Raw genomic sequence first — 14,660 nt, forward strand, 5'->3', positions numbered from 1 at the left:
TCCTATTACCAACTTTTGGAGATATTCGCGCTAAGTGCGAATATCTCCAAAAGCTAACACCTGCCCTGAGCAGTTCTTAGCCATGTTATCCAATGGGAGGTGGATAACATGGCTAAGAGCATTAGCTCGATAATGCATGAATATCGCTGACTTTTCAGCGATATTCATGCATTGCGGCGATTTTTATCGCATTTGCGATAAACCTTGGTAATACCAAGGTTTATTTGTGGTAAAAATCGCCGCAGCTCAGCGATAAATTTTTCACGCTAACCTTGGTAATATGCCCCTATATTATCTTGATGGTCAAATTAAGATAACGCTGTATAATCGTGAATTTAATCATGTTTTTAACATTTTCACATATTGCATTTTGGATGTTGATGAGAAAAAACAAGGGGGCATATTACCAAGGGCATTATCGCCGCATTAGCGGGACTTTTTCCCGCTAATGCGGCGATAATTTTATCGCCCTATTACCAAGCTGTCGCTAACACCAGATAGCGACAGCTGGTAGGCGATAGCGGGCATTTAGGGGCCCACTTTGCATGTCAGCGATAATTATCGCTAATTACATGCAAAGTGGGCGTATCAAGATGTTAGCGACTGAAAACAGTCGCTAACATCTCTAACGCCTATTAACAACTTTTGGAAATATTCGCGCTAAGCGCGAATATCTCCAAAAGCTAACGCCTGCTAAAAGCAGTTCTTAGCCATGTTATCCAATGGAAGGTGGATAACATGGCTAAGAGCATTGTCACGATAATGCATGAATATCGCTGATTATTCAGCGATATTAATGCATTTAGCAGGATTCTTACCGCTTTTGAGATAAACCTTGATAATAGCAAGGTATCTCAGCGGTAAAAATCCTCGGTGCTCGGCGATATTTTTTTCCCGCTAACCAAGCATTCGCGATTATTATCGCTATTGCTTGGTAATATGCCCCAAGATTTTAATAAAGACAGGGAGGCATATAATACATGGTAAATATGTCTTTATTTTTCTTTTCCAGCATTAAACTTCATCATTTAGAATCAGAGAAGTCAGTAACTAGAAGGCTAGCCATGCAGACTAAGGGCCTGATTTAGACCTAGGAGGATGGGAGATCCGTCACCTCTCGAAAAAAAGAGTGAAGTCACTGTTAGAGGAGAAGGGAAGTCAGTCAACAAGCCCTATCAACAACTGACAGGCCACATGGATGCATAGAAGATGCAGGAGTGAAGAGCAGCAGGAAGACTTTTTGAAGAAAGCAGAACAAAGGCAGATGAAAGCAAGTGCATGAGGTCAAGGCAACACTCCAGGTCCAGGGAAGTGAAGGCAACGAGTATAAGTTGCTACTGCTAAAAAGAAAGAGTTGCAAGTCCAGTACCACACACTGGCAACCACTGGTACTTTAACACCCTACAATAGATAATAATGGAGAAAATAAAATCCCATATTAAATTACATTATTTAAAATAGATAAAAATTGGAAAAAATATATGTGTTAATGTTAGCAAAATCTAAATTTTTTAAAAAACAACCATGTATTATTCAATTAGAAAGTATTTTAACAACCTTTTTTAACTTATACAATAATACAACATTATTTTTCACCAGTGGTTGGCCATGTGTTGGGATATATTTACTCCAGCTCTGAGCTGGAGGGGTTTAATAAAGTTGTGGGTCCCGTTTTGGTTATAATAACTTTAGAAGTACTTTTTATGAATAGAAACAGGCTTACTCTTTTGTGAGAGAGTGCATGTCCCTCTCAAGCCCCTCCTTAAGCCTTCTTATTCCTCCCTAAACCCCTCCCACTTAGTAATAAGTTTACTTTTTCCAGCCACTCCCCTTTGTCCGTTCCATATTTAGTACTAATGACCAATTATGGGTCAGTTGGAGTTGCCTCCAACTGACATCATTGTGGATTTGGGACCGACCGATCTCCGGTCAGCGGTCTCGACCACAGAATTACGATGCGACCGCACATGATGCTGTCACATACTCACATTTTCCTATGGGAGCTTGCTCTATGACCATAAACCGTCCATAGCACAAGTTCCCATAGGGAAATGGGAGGTTGTGTTCATCCCTGCATCGCGTGACAGGCCCAGGGATCAACATTCGGCCCCCAACCGGAGTCAGCAAGGAGGAAGGGGACCTGCTTGTGGTCCTCAAACTTGCTTTCTGAAAGTTTTTCCATGTCGGAAAGCCCTGCATGGAAAGCCTGTCAGGAACTGAGAATCGTAACCCCAATGGCAGAATGACCATCTGGTTTCAATTCTGAACGCCTCGATTGGAAATAGGTGGGGAGAATTGAAACCAACGATCTCAGTATGAAAACCTCTGACCTAAGGTTGAAGGCTTTCCAACCAGGATTGTATTAGGCACCAAAGTAGTAAACTTACATGTGTAAGTTTCTCCCCATTAACAAAATAGGAGAGGTAGAGATGGAGAGTTACATTCATTGCTTTGTAAATGCATTTTGTGATAATTAATAGCACTACAGTAGTGCCACTACGCATCACATACTACAAAATGCAGTTTGTGAATAGGCCCATTGGTCTTTTCAGAGATGTAAATTACCACACTCTTGGTGGGGAGTTATCTGTCCCTAATGGAAAGGAAGTAGACATATGAAATATTTTTAATGGAAAGAATGAAGAGAAGTGTGGCTAGTATATCAAATGCTCCTTCAGCCAGAGGCTAGGTTTCAGCAGCTAAAAGATCAAATGGGAAAGAACTTAGGGCCTGATTTACATTTTGGCAGACAGCCAATCATTCCGTCATTTAAAGAATATTATTCCCTCCCAATTGTGAAAGGCCCACCTGCCAAATTTATAAATGATAGCCAAGCAGGCTCGGAATACATAGGGAGCCAGTATCCGATGCAGACATGCTTCAAATTCTTCAATGGTCAAGGCGTGACAGGGTTATAGAATGAGGCATCTCATCAGGCAGAAAAAACGAGATTGTTAGCCAGAGACAATGGTTTCCTGGTTCCTTCCAGTGTGCTCTTATATTGGGCAGCTGAGTTATTATCCTTCCAGAGAAGACAAATAAAAGCAGAGCATTCCTTAACTAAGACATTAATGGGAGATGCCCAGTGTAGAATCCCCAGATGGTTGATATGAGAGTACACTTATTGGAAGATCAGAGAATTGGCATCCCAGACAAACCTGCTGGTGTATGGTTATGACATCAAATATAGACAATTTTAACAGAAACCTTCCTGATTTAGATTGAGCCTGGTTAGATGTATGCTTAGTTTCCACTGGAATGATCAACTATCCTGGTTAAATTAACATACAATATATGTGTTTCATAGTGTATGACCTTCAATTGCAAAGAAATTACATCTTTATTATCCTTATGGAAGTTAGACATTGCAGGCAGGCGTTGCTGCAACTAATATGAATAATACTCTGGTGATACATTAAGGATGATAAAAGTTTTTAAAAGAAGCATTTAGATTAAGACCAGCTTGAGAGATTAAGGGCTGTAATTAATTTATGCTATATTATTTTAGAATACATATGTATTAAGTTGCATGTATATGTATTTGAGGCATGAGAAATTTAAATATACATATTTTTAATTGTAATTAAAAACAACCCTCCTCCTCAGATTTAACAGTCCTATGGCTTGTATTGCACAGTGTAACTCCTGACATTATCTTTATTGTGAGATTGATATTAGAAAATTATCATAAAGGGAAACGTATAATCTCGTGATAGGGAAAGATATAAATCAATGTCCAAAAGCAGAACATGTATTGGCAAAGTCAATAGGTCTTGCCTATTGGACCTATTGGTTTTCCAATGCAGTTCATAGGTGTTGAACACAACCGTTGTTGCCAGTGGCATCATTCATTAGGATTCAATGTTTGACCCTAAAGAAGACATGTGTACCAATTTCCTGATTCTCCTAACCGATCAGTGATGGAGGACACCATTTGACTAGGTAAATGAAAAACATGTTTTTTAATGTGAAATTGCAAGATAAGAATAAAAAAGAATGGCAATATGGAAGGTAAATGGAGGTGTGAGTAAGGAAGCTGGAAAATGGACAGCAACAAACAAGGGAGAGATCAACATGGAGGCAGGAAAGAACATGAAGGGTATGGAACCTTGATGGTGAAGACACACATAAGAGAGTAAGTGAGCATCAAATGAGAGAGAGAGCGCAACATGGAGCTTGGAAGGTATTTGGTAGGTAGAGAAACACAGGAGTGGAACAGCTATGAAATACATGCACTTCCATGGAGTATGTAACCAATAGGAATAAGTAGTCCCTTAAAAGTGAACAGATGATGGGAACAAGTCAGCCAATCGAAAGGATGATAAAAATGTATACTTCAGGGGAGAGACAAACTGAAGTTGAGAAAGGGAAACCTTCAAATAAGAGGTAAGCAAATGAAAGAGTCAATAAATCAATATAATTGTAAACAATGGGTGGCCTGTAAGCCCACTGTAAGTTCACAATAGGTATTTTTCAACCAGACAGCTTGCTAGTATGTGAAACCTAAAATGGTGTGAAAATATAATTATATAAAAAAAGGAATGTTTCATCAGAGTAATTATAGTAATTAAGAGCTAACACTGGAGGACAACTCCTATTTTATTTGGAAAGATTTTGTACAAATTCAATATATATTCAAAGGTACCTATTTAGTATCTAAAAAGTATATCAAATGATTATGTATAAATATCTTTTTCTAACAGTACAATGCCTGTAGAATAAACATTGTAAAAAGGATATGAAATTGGTCAATATTGGAATCTAATGGCCAAATAGACAGGTAGAGACATAGACCATCAATGCTTGAGAAACAGATGTGTACTGTCCATACCTTTAGGGAATGTGTCAATTATCCTGGGAAGTAGTTTTACATCTTTACATTATTTTTCCCAACCATGAACAGCTCATCTTTATCTTAATTAATCCCAGTTTTAAAGAGGAATCACATTGTTTTTGATATCTATATATCTTTAAAACAAGGTAAAATGCCTCTGTTGGGAAGAAAGACATAAAAAGATTTGTTGCATGCCTTTTTTAGAGCAATTATAAAAATGCAATGGGTCAAGGAGGTAACCAAAGAGCAAGGGTCACAATGAGACCTAATGTCAAAGGTGAGCAACTATAGGTCAAATAATGTAATGGGCCAACGATCAAAGGAATCATATCAATGTTTTACTGATTTGTGCACATATTTCATTCATGTCTTTTCAGATCACAATCCTTTTGAAAACTGGTTTCAATATTGTTAACTTCAAGTCCACATGGACTGCACAAGAACTTCACCAACACCATAACAGGTTGTGTTGCATCCCTCGCCCTCAACACTAGCAATTACATCCTACTTGGAGACCCGAACTTCCACCTGGAAGACCACGCTGACCCCCAACCCAAAAGCACTGGAGCCTGGGTTGTGCCCAATTAACAAAGGGACTATCTAAGTCACCACCCAGGCACATTCTGGACCCTAATTTCACAACCATTTAAAATATCCAAGTTGAAGAGTCTCCTGGACAGACAGCACCCTCGTCAAATTCAGCATCCCTATCCCAGTAAAACACACATGTACCACCACCAGACCAGCCCATCCAAACTTGAGTAGCAGCACTGACAATACTGGAACACTGCTCTCAACACCCACTGACCTAAACACAGCAACAGCCTCCACAACGCCTTCAGAAATGTCAACAATTGAATCTTCTTAAGTGATGACTCCCTTCCCACTCTCAATCATAGCAATTTGGCAAGATCTAGACCCTAGGTCAGTTGGAACGTAAAGGAACTCAGACGGATGAGAACCACTGCAAAGGACTGGAGCACGAATGGAGAATGAGCAAGGTAACATTCAAATCATCTCTGAGCTCCAAGCAAATGATCTGGACCACTAAATGTGCAACTCTGGCAGACCATAATAATGCCAGCACCAACAGCAGCAAATAACTCTTTGCCATTGTGAATGATTTCACCTCACCAGTGGCCACCTCCAACTTGATTACCCATTGGAGGCCCTCTGCAACAATCTCTCTCAATTCTTTAGCTGCAAAATCACCATTGTTCACTGCATGTTCCATCACAACCCGGCCTAATACACTATGCCAATCCCTTCCAATCTTATTCAAAGAGCCAATGCTAACCATATGGCCTATCACCATCCCATAAGAACCACTGCTACCATGAAATACATTCACTCAGGGTCAGATCAAACCCCTGCCCCGATCATGCTTAGTCCAAAGTACTGCAACCCATATAAAAACCATTCTCATACCCATTCTAAATACCTCCATCACTTCTTCGAGATTTTCATATGTTTGAAAACACTCAATTGTCCTCAAATTGCTGAAGTAACCCTCTGTAACCCTTCAATGCTTGCCAACTATAGACTGATCTCCTGACTACCATTGACAGCCAATATCTTAGACAAATTAATCAACAGACTGAATATCTCAATGACAAACAACTCCAGAACTTCACTCAGTCTGGCTTCAAACCCAACCACAGCATGGAAACTGTCCTCATTGCTGCCAAGGATCATATCAACATGAGTCTGAATTGAGAAGGCGTGGGAGCTCTCATCCTCCTTGAACTTTAATCAGTGTTTGACACGGGCACCTACCCCATCCTCATCCAAAGGCTATATGTCATTGAAATCCAAGACATTCACTCTGGTGACTCTGTTTATTCCTGACTTTTAGGACCTAGTGACTTAGCCTGGTATTTCTCAGATGTCTGTTAACTCATCTTCAAAGTTAGACAATGATCCTGTCTGAGTCCAACCCTCTTTAATGCATACATGATCCCTCTAGCTAACATCATGCGCTCTTACATCACAGTCCTCTCCTATGCTGAAGACACATTGCTCATTCTCTTCCACACAGACAAGATGCCCACTGCCCAGATCAACTTCAGTACTTGCAAGACTGAAATTACAAACTGAATGAAGACCAACTATCTAAAGCTTAACGTCGCAAGACCGAAATTTTGATCCTCAGGAAGAGCACTTTACCATGGGACTCCACTTGCTGGCAAACAGAACTTGGACTGACTTCTATCACCACCACCTACGCCAAGAACCTCAGGATTGTCATCAACAGCAAACTTTACATGACTGCTCAAGTCAATGTTGTCACTGCCTCCTTCTATCATACCCTGAAGCTGCTGAGGAAGATTTTCAAATAACTCCCAATCAGCACCCCGATAAATGTTGCACACACCCTTGCCACAAAATTCTAAGGGAATACCATCTGTGCTGGTATCAACAATAAACGTACCCGAAAACAGCAGACTATGCAGTACACTGCAGACAGAAGCACTCTCAACCTCTCATGCCACACTCACATCAGACCACACTTGTAGGAACTCCACTGGCTCCCCACAAGAAAACAAGCACAATATAAACTCCTCACCCACACTTTCAAAGTACTACATACCATTAGCGCATCATACCTCAACAATAGCATCTGCTTTCACAAAACTTACAGACACCTCATCTTGTCTGGACTCTTACTTGCACACATCCATGCATATGGAAATCCAAATTGGGCGGTCTGAAAAGGTCTAAAAAACTAGTTAGCAATTTTAGATGAGTTCAACTCAAACATGAGGGAAAAATAAATATAGCGGGTCAGTGGACAAGGCAATGGGAGTAAACGTTTTTTAAATGAGTTAATATGGATTTTCTGGTAAAATTGTAATCATCATGTGTAGCTTTCATTCATTATGGAGAAAAAAATGCAGACCTGAGTTGTAAGAAATTAGGGTGTTGATTGAATGAGTAGCGAGCCTTGATCAAGCAGCAACCACAGCCCTTGTCAGGGTGAGGCACAAGCCAACTCTACATTTTCATGTGGTCAACCCCTTGGTAGCTAGGAACAAAGCAGTCAGGATTAACTCAGAAGCAATGAGCAAACTGTAATAAAGTGAAATCACCAGACAAAAAGTATCCGATACCAGATTAGAAAAATAAAGTATGTTTTAATATGAAAAACAAGGCCTAAATGGCAAAAAAACTATCCCGTAGAAGCATAGATATGAAGGTGAGGCTAGTGGCAAAAAGCACAAAACGCCAACTGGGGTTATCTGATCACAACGGATTGGGACAAAGTCACACGTTTAGGCAAATTACTATCAAGTGCAGGTTGGTTACAGGGACCTAGTTAGGCCCACTTAACTAAGTACCTTATATATTGCACAGTCAGGGCGATGCATAGGTTTGAGGAACTACGAGGCTGCAATACAGAGTCCGGCATTGTTGTCGAGGCTGCCATCGACAAGGGAGGCAAGGGCCTGTCCAGAGGATGCATGGTGCAGTGGCGGTTCCGAACAGTCCACAGGCTGTGAGGCGATGCAGGTCTTTGAGATGTGTTTGATCCACGAAGTAGAGGTGAAGTGGTGGTTTTACTCTGGGTTATGCCACACAGCAGAGCAGATGCTTCAGTTCCGCTGAAACCATAGAAGCTGGCATAGCACTTTAGGCCCTTCCAAGGGTCCTGGACAGAGTTGGCACCAGTTGTCAGGGCAGGCTTACAGGTTGCAGACTCGAGGTGCTGCGTTCAAGGTTGTTGGAGTTTTCTGTCTCTGAGGCTTAACACAGGAGGCCAGCCAACTAGCCCTTTCTGGTGGTCCAGGGTTCAGCAGATGCAGGTCTAGTCCTTCTCACCCAGGCAAGAAGTCAGCAGGCAGCAGGCATTAGGTAAGAACACAATGGCAGTGGTCCTTCAGAGCAGCAGTCCTTTCAGCAGCACAACAGTACTTCCAGGCAGAGTATCCACAATTCCAGTAGTGTACTGAAGAGTTGATGTCTGAAGCCCTATTTTTATACTTTGGCTCCCTCCTTCAGGAAGGTGAGAGAAGCTTATAAAGTGTGTGATTTGAAGAAAAATGGATTTCCTGACTCCTCTGCTCTGGCTCCAGGTTGGCTGCAGTGACATTGTGAAGGTCATTTGTGTGAAGGCAAATCATTTCCTATTCAGTTCATGTGGGGCTGTGCTCAGCTCCAATCCCCCCATCCTGCCACCAAATGGTCCATTGAGGCAAAACTAATCCCTGTATTGTGTGACTGTCTGGAAGGAATTCACAAAATCTGTTAGTTACACCTAGTCATGAGAAGTAAGACATTTTCTGGCACAATAGGGCCAGGGGCAGAAAAATGCAAATTTTCTAAAAGTGGCATTTTCAAAATGGTAATCACAAAACCGACTTTGCTATTAAATAGGGGGTTTCCTTACAATTTGAAAGACACCAAACATGGCATAGCTCCTGCTCCCAATTGAAAAAAACAGCTTAATAAATGTAATAACAAACCCCCAATGTTACCCTATAGGAGGAGCAGGGCTCACAATAGTAAAAACGAATTTAGGAGTTTTTCACTACCAGGACCTGTGAGCCTAAAATGTAAATGTTCAACCTTGAAATTACAAGGAACCCTGCTCTATGGGTTACCTAGGGCCTACTTTAGAGGTGAAGTATATGTAATAAATGGGGAGTTGAAGGCTTGGAAATGGGGTTTTCTTTTGAAGTCGACATGGCAGTTTAGAACTGCAGTCAGGCTACAGGGGCAGGCTTGGAGCAGGTTCTAAGGTGCTGCTTAAGTGGGTGGCAAATTAAGTGCTGCTGGCATATGGGTTATTAAAAAAACAGGGGTTAAGCCCAAATTACCCTCCTATACATGAGCAAGGTACATCAAAAGATGTGCATAAACAAGAAAAAAAGTACAGAGGGATCAATTCAATATATTTATTTTCATACAGGGATTATCTAATTACCCTGGTGTTTCAAACGATTTTTATAAAAAATATATTCACAAATCACAAAAACATATATACGTGTCAAGTGACAATGTGGGGCACAGACAAGTTATATGCAAAAAATACATATATCCTAAAGACTAAACAACAATGAAACACCCTAGTTTGCATTCATCTCTATATACAGTACAATGTACAAAATATATACATCACATATACAATATCTACAAAACATATACAAAACATATATACCCTAAAGAAATTCAAGACATTATCACTGTGTACACTCTCAAATCAAAGTGATACACTTCTAGGTTGTCCTAAGGAGCGCCAGAGGTATGCCACCCCTAACTAATTATTTATAATGGCGCTTATATTGGAATATGAACCAACTGAAACTTTATAGAGGACTCCTTCTTAGAGTGTTCTGCATATGGGTAGCATTTAATTTACAGGCTCTGGGTATATGGTATATCACTCTACAAAGGGCTAATATGCCAATTGGATATAGGCAATTTTAACCAGGTTTTAGGGAAGTGAGCACAAGCCCTTTAACACTGGTTAGCAGTGGTAAAGTGCACAAAGAACGAAGGCCAACAAGAATAAGTTCAACAAAGTCAAGGAGGAGAGGCCATAGGGGGAAGATCACCCTAAGGCTGACAGGTTTAACACTATAAAGTCTATAAATGTGCGCTATTTACATTTCAAAACATAGACTCACAACTAAGTGGAAATGTACATGTCTCAACCCTACCAGTTCAGGGGTTGGATACCTCAAAGACTTAGTGCTTTATTTGGAGCTTGGGGGAGTGGGACCACCCAACATGTCAAACCTTTGTTTGAACCACCCTCCAGATTCAGAGTTTTCTCTTACCTGACGGGTGGTCACTGCAATGAGAATGCCAAAATCAGTACCTGCTTGGCATGAACTACTGTAGTACAGGCCGTGCAGGTACTGGAGTGCATGCACATGGGGAAATCCATGTGCCCCCTTGCATGCACCGCATGGCGCAGAAGCACAAGGGGCGGCAAAGGTGTGGCAGATAAGAAACTCATAATATGCTTTGTGGGGTCACAGCCGCCCTGCCAAGCATATTGCAGCCTCAAAACTGCTGATCCACCACCAGAGATCCCTGGCGGTTATGGGGGTCCCAGAGAGGGCCTTTTTGCAATAGCCCAGTTAGAAGCCTGTCACCCGGGTGCCACCACAAGTCTGGTGGTCTGTGAATTGCCAGACTCATAATAATCCCATTAATGTCTGAATGTAAAGTTACCACTAGCAACTTTACGTATATAGGTAGATATCTCCAATACCATGTTGGAGACCCCTTTTCTATTGGAAAGCATAGGTAAAATTATTAAATAATAATTTAAATAATTTTATTTTTATTTTACATTATTTCCTACTCAGTGTTATTTTAGGTTCCTGCATCCATTATGTTCTATGGGAGTGTGTTGCAGCATCTGTGTGTGGCAATGAGTGGTACTTGACTTTCTCCAAGTCTGGGCTGTGGTACATATGTTACTGGTTTGTCACCTTAAGGTCTCTAGTAACTTTAGATGTGAAGTTTGTGAAAAGCAATGTTCTCATGCATTTGTGGGCGATTGTACTAGCATGTCCCCCGTAAAACCCTCTTGACTTTTCACTAAACTCCTTCCATTTTTAGTACATAGTGTCCATTTTCCCATCAATTCCCCTGATCCCATCCACATTTACTACTAAGGGCCGATTACGATGCCGTAGGAAACGGCTCTGACCCTTAGTTGGACCAGTTCCTACGGCATTGTAATTGGCTGTTCGGATTCCTTTCCGACCGACCAAATTTGATCGGGTTGGTCGGAAAAGAATCTGAACCAGATTTCTGAAGGGCCTTGATGGGCTCAGAGATCCTCTCTGCCATTCGGAAATATTCCTGTAATCCCTCGAGCGGCTCTTTCCACCTGGGGGATTACGATGGCAGAATTCCACAGCTTTTCTGTGCCAGCCTTTCCGACAGAGAAAGGCTGTTAGAGTCCAACTTTGAGGGGCCCCAGCAGGGCCCTCACCGGTGCAAGGGCTCCAGGGTGCACGGTAGGGGGAACCTGTGCTGCCCCTTTTTGACTCCATCCCACTTGTGGCAAGCACCTTAAGGTGCCCGCCATAGGGGGCAGAGATGAACTACACCTCAGCTCTTTACAAAGAGAGAATGCATTCCGCTCGGAATGCATGCTCCTATTGTAAAGAATAGGAATGCGACCGATCAGTGTTCGGTCGCATCCTAATTCCTGGATTGGGACCGATGACAGGAGGTCATTCGGTCCCAGTTTCCAAACGATGTCGGACGGACTCAGGTCCATCCGAACTCGTAATCGGGGCCTTACTAGTAAACTTAAATGTGTGGATATCTTGCTGTAGAAAAAACAGGTGAGATGGAGGTAGAGATCTCCACCCTTAGGTTTTAAAGTACATTTTGTACAATGAACATCATATTACTGTATTACTATTTTATGCACTACAAAATACAGTTTGTGAATCAGTCTCCTTGTGGCTCCATGGGATCAAAGAACTAAGATAGATTTAGAGATGGATATTTAAACTAATATCTCCTTCTCTAAAGGTATCATGGTTAATATCTTGTAACTAAGATATACAATGGATAGATATTAGCGATAAGGCAGGATTAAAAATTGTAGTGGCACTGATAGAGATACAAATGTCAAGTGAAGGGTAAAAGGACCTGGGTATAGATAGAGAAATGGGAACTAAGGTATAGTAAGTAAAAGTAGTACTAGGGTATAAGAATAACAACAAGAAACGTTTATAGGTAGGGTGAGGTTGCAAGATTATAAAGGAAGTAGAAAATCTAGGTTATATGCACTCAGAAAGAGACTAGGGTCAGAGTAAAAGTACAAATTAATAGTAATAAATAGATTGATTAGAATCACAAAAAAATTGATGCAGTATAGCACCACCATACTAAGCCAAACAATATGGGGATAGACTTGGAATAGGAAGAAGAGGGATACATGTGATCCCTGTTTTTAAAGGAGCAGGGAATCTTTAATCTTGAAGGGCATTTACCAGGGTGAACTTAACATTCCCTGTATGCAATTTTTGAAAAAAGAAGAGGAGTTTGTGGAGAATATATCTTCAGGACAGGATTCTTGAAGTCACATACAATATTAGAAACACCACTGTTACGAGCATTTATTATGCGCACAGCTGCTCCAGGAAAGGAGCGTCCCGGCGCCTGACAAGGAGGCCACATAACACAACTAAAAAAGTGGACATATAAAAGAGAAAAGACTAAGGGAACAGAAAAGTCTTAACAGCCCTGCGAAATGAGAGCAAATCTGCAAGGGTCCGAATTTCGAATGGTAGAGCATTCCACAGGGCAGCGGCACGTACACGAAAAGAGCGTCCCCCAGCCCGACTACGTTTAAAACGTGGAACTACTGCCAGTTCGCGGTCCGATGAACGTAGAGAACGACCTGGAGTGTAAGGAGACAGAAGGTTCTGAAGAATCTGGGCAGGGGAACCTTTAAGGATCTTGTGGGACATACAAAGCACTTTGAAATGGATCCTCTGCCTAATTGGTAGCCAATGAAGAGAGCGCAAGGTGTTGGAGACAGAACAAAACCTGGGTAAGCCTACAACTGCTCTGGCAGCTGCATTTTGCACTCGTTGGAGACTGGTGAGTTTGGCCTGATTTATCCCTATTAAAAGGGATCTGGCATAATCGTACATAAAAGTACTAGCATCAATGATAAGAGACATGAATAAACAAATGTGTAGATTCTGTGGATCACTCCCACCTCCTTCAGGGAATCATTTGTAAGGTAAGGCTACATACATATGCCTCAAATGAAACAGATTTAAGAGGATGAAGAAACTCAAGAAGCCTTTTCTATGTGATGCCTTAACTCAGCCCTTTGAACAAAAGCATGAACATTCTCCAAAAATATAGACTTTAAAGATTACATTCAGGCATCTTACAGCGTCTGCTTCACAGACGTTAATTTTCCATATCTGCTAATTTTCTCCTGGAAATTCTCAAGCAAGTCTCATCTACGCCAAAAAGGACCCACAGAAAAGATTTCTGAAACATGGCATGGGTGTAACACAGGCCCCCGCAGCCCCTGCGGGGTGGGGGCCCCACACTCCTAGGGGCCCCCATACTCTGCAGAGCCAGCAAGCAAGCCTTGCCATCTTCATGTCAGTCTTCATCAATATGGTGTGCACTGCCTCCCTCCCCACCAATTAAATGGTCCCCTGGGCGTGCACGCCAAAAATCTGTTGCTCCGCAGATAGCTCTGTCCCTGAAGATGGTGGATCACAAACAGTATATTAAAGCAAATGTGCGTGAGGTATGCAGCGCTGCTACAAAACCCTGCCCCTCACAGTGCATCACTGGCTCCTTACCTGAAGGAGCAGCCACAGAATTTCAAAGTTTTTGAGTTTGTATAAAAAAATCCTCCAGGACCTTCCACTTCCCTTAGTTACTGTGCGCTGAGTGAGTCACCTGTTCACTAGAGGGAAAATACTTTTTAGAACGCAGAGGGAAAGCAGTCCTGTTAAGAAGTTGCGAAACAGCCACTCGCAAGGAAGCCAGCTGTTAGGCAGTAGGAGCCACCAGAGACCGCCGAACGCACCATATGAAACAAGCCTGGCTGCAGAAATCAGTGTGCTGGAAACAAGTGAGTAAATGATGGCGCGAGGGGTTTATGATCCCGTGTTCAACTTGTCACCCAGGGAACAAGAAGTAAAAATAAAAAAATCACATTTTAAAAACTGTTTGGGGGGAGGAGTGACATCATCTGTACTGATGTCCCAGTCCCATCAAATCTCCTTGTCTTTAAAGATAATGGACTACTTTTTCCCTTCCTCATTGCCACATTCACCTCATAAGACCGCTATGCAAGCATCATCAAGGAGAAACC

This window comes from Lissotriton vulgaris, chromosome 8, assembly GCF_964263255.1.
Source record: "Lissotriton vulgaris chromosome 8, aLisVul1.2, whole genome shotgun sequence".
NCBI lineage: Eukaryota > Metazoa > Chordata > Amphibia > Caudata > Salamandridae > Lissotriton > Lissotriton vulgaris.